Genomic DNA, 3,501 nt, shown 5'->3' on the forward strand with positions numbered 1-3,501 from the left:
ATGGGGGCGGCTGGACAAAATACAATACAATACATACATATTGATTTATATAGCCCTTTAACAACAGCTGATGATGTAACACAAATATGGACAAAAGGAAAATGCTGCCCCCTTGTGGAAGGGAAAACATTGCCAGAGGCCAGGCCATCGCTTTATTGGCACCCCCCGTGGAAAAAAAAAAACAGAACAAATTTGAGAATGGCGCTCCACGCCACGCTTTTCACTTCCCAAATAAATATGGGAATGGCACACTGTAAAACCCAACAAGTTGAAAGTACTCAAAATTTATATGGCAACTGATTACGTCAAAATTTTTGAGTACAGTTAACTCAAAATGTTTGATTACAGTTAACTCAAAATGTTCAAGTAGTTTACTCAAAATGTTTGAGTAGTGTAAATAAATTTTATGAGTTTGTCTGAACTTAAAAGTTATGAGTTTGATTGAGCTTAAATGTTATGAGTTTGCCTGAACTTAAAAGATGTACTTTCAGTTTACTCTAATGTTTTCTTAATTTTTAAATTAAAATTAGGTTTCATATTTAAGCTTAACCAACTCAAATTTATAATGTTCCATGAAAACATATATTCATGTATACTGTACTTACATTTGCCTTCTATGTCTAAAAACAAAAACACACCTCACGTCTGTTTTAGTTCACATTTTTTTATTAAGGTTTAAAACAACCTTTGATAAAACAAATAACAGTACCAAAATGCACAGCATGTCCACGTACCAAAACAACAAATAAACCCCTGAGCAGAAGATGTGAAATAAACACAACAAAACAGAAAAAAACAACAAATTATACTCTGCTGTCCTGTTAAAAAAATTAATTCTTTGAAAAGCATATACTTGAATAAATACAACCGAATACATTTCAATGTACTCGTTATAAGGTGCAAATCAAGGTAAAACTTACTAAAAACAAACACGGTATTCCTGAAACGAAAAAAGACATTCTGGTGGAATCCAAGTTTACATATCAAAGTATTAATATAAAATCAGTCACAAACAGGTATACAAAGCAGAGAAAAACTAAAGTTACTTATCGAGTGTTGCTTTGTTCCGTAATATTGGAGGCCTTCAATATTGCGGAACAAAGCATTTTTCAAACTTAGCAAGCATGGTTTGAGTGGTCTGTTATCATGAAGACACAGCAGTATTTTCTGAATGAAGGTAAATGTGAGGATTAATTTTCTTGGATAATCTAAATGCAATGCATACATTAAACCAAACAAGAGGAGGTGTGCATCAGCCAACCTGGGGAGACATCTCACAATAATGCCATCTTCTATCACAACAGAAATGCTGTCGGGGTTAAACAAGATGGCACCAGTGAGGTTGTCAGTTGTGACGGAGACAAGTGCGACACGAGTGTTTTCAATGTCTGGATCCTCTTCCCACTGCAAAATACACACAAACGTACACATACAGAATAAAGTAAAAGGTTATAGCATATATTGTGGCCATAGATAGACATTTGTGTTAAGTCAGGTAATACATACATTGCATGTCTTGAAGAACTCGGAGTCATCTTCGCCCGAGTATCCAGGGATGTAGAACACAGTTTGCATCTCCAGTCCATGTTAGGCCTGCAATTACATTAAACATTTTTCAAGAATGAGTACGTGTTTGGATAAGCAAAGTAAAGTTGGTGTGATTCTAGTGGGTCCAAATTAAAGACAGTTACGGATTATTATAGCTCAAATCCAAGCATATCCTTCGTAATAGTTTGGAACCTCCGCACTATCCCTATTGCAATTTAACAACTGCATCACTGTAATGATTAATGAACATCAGTTGTTGGTAAGAGCAGAGGAGAATGTGAGACTTGAGATTGTTTTAAAGAAAGAACAATCAATGAAGTCTCAACTAATGGTGTAAAATACTCCAATATATGTTAAAAAGGTAAAATTCTGTTCAATATAAAAAAATACCTACATGTAGTATGATATTCATCAGGTAATTAAGAATATAGCACAGGGGGCTGAAAGGTTGAAGAGAAAAAAACATGACAATGAATGTAATCCTTTAATTTAATAAAACACATTTATCCATGTTAACTTTTTAAGTTTCATAAATCTAATGTACCAGATTAAATGATGCAATCAAACCAGTCAGGCGTTTGCAGTTTGATGACTTGGCCTCCAGCAGCTCTCTCGGTATCCTTAAAATGCCAAAAATACATTTTAAAAAAAGTTCATGTTTAATTTACACATGCATAACCATTTAAACTGCATCAATTGTACATATTACAATCCACTGTACATTTTTTGGCTATCATTATATTTACTTAGTGCATTCTTAAAACTGCAGCACTACCGCTGCACGTGTATAGATATCTTAAGCCTATAGCTTGTGCTGGACACTGACACGCGGTCCTGTCGTTTGCAAAAAAAGTTAACTCAAAGCATTAACCTGCTGGGCGTTGCAGCCACGGCGTGGAGGATTTCGTGTGACCCTTTTATATAAACCTTAATTTTACACCCATTTGACGATTACTCTCGGACCTTCGCGGACACAAACATAACCTGCAACAGATATTACTCGGCCACCGCCCAACTAAACCTGCGCGGTACTATTCTCTAAATAACACTTCTGTGTCTTTCAACAGACAAGAGACGTTTAAGAAAAATTCATACATATATCGCCACAGCGCTTAACATAGGAGAAGTCCCGGGCTCAAGACAACGCAGCTGAAAGAGTGGATGAGAAGGCCTCAGTCGCAAGCACGAACACGGACGGACTAGCATCTTTGCTAACTTGTGAAAGGTGGCAAGTTCCACAAACTGACTTTCCAATTTTGCCGTCGACACAACAAAATATCCTTTTTCTGTGCACCGACTACAGCATTGATACACTTGGTCCTCGTAATATTAAATAATGTTGTTTGTCTTCTCACCTGAATTCGTGGGTCTCTGCACAGTAGTGTAAAGTAAAAATGGCCCCGGTGAGACCGCGCCCGGTGAGACCACGCCTGCGGTGACGTCATCACGCAGCGTTCTGCCGTTTACTCAAAATATATGAGTATACGACAGCCATGAACTCAAAAGTATTGATTTACTGCAAATTAAAAACGCATGACTATTCAGAAAACTCAAAACGTTTAAGTTTTTGAAACAAAAAATCGGCTTTTGAGTTGACTGACCTCAATGACTTTGAGTCAGTAGTACTGTTCGGGTTTACAGTGCAGCGAAAGCGAATGAGTGAAGGATATTTATGCAGCATGTACACTGCACATGCTTCTAGTATCACTTTTTTGGATCAATGGAATGTGGCATATTACGGAAATTATCTTCTCATCTCATCTCATTTTCCGTACCGCTTATTCCTCATTAGGGTCGCGGGGGTTGCTGGAGCCTATCTCAGCTGTCTTCGGGCACGAGGCGGGGGACACCCTGAATTGGTTGCCAGCCAATCGCAGGGCACACAAAGACATACAACACTCACTCTCACACTCACACCTTGGGACAATTTGGAGTGGTCAATCTGCCTGCCAT

At 37.8% G+C, this 3,501-nt stretch overlaps 1 long non-coding RNA gene across 1 annotated transcript; it reads right to left on the reverse strand.

Annotated features, from left to right (window-relative positions):
• Positions 1 to 1,344: 1,344 nt before the first annotated feature.
• On the reverse strand, positions 1,345 to 2,925 carry LOC148902357 (uncharacterized). Its single transcript, XR_016118011.1, has 5 exons — positions 2,904 to 2,925; positions 2,093 to 2,168; positions 1,943 to 1,988; positions 1,507 to 1,593; positions 1,345 to 1,404 (listed from the first exon to the last, which is right to left on the reverse strand). It is a non-coding gene; the product is annotated as an uncharacterized LOC148902357 (long non-coding RNA).
• Between the last annotated feature and the right edge of the window lie 576 nt (positions 2,926 to 3,501).

The sequence above is a fragment of the Hippocampus bargibanti genome, linkage group LG02, assembly GCF_051943395.1.
Source record: "Hippocampus bargibanti isolate YZ-2025 linkage group LG02, ASM5194339v1, whole genome shotgun sequence".
In the NCBI taxonomy this organism is placed as follows: Eukaryota; Metazoa; Chordata; class Actinopteri; order Syngnathiformes; family Syngnathidae; genus Hippocampus; species Hippocampus bargibanti.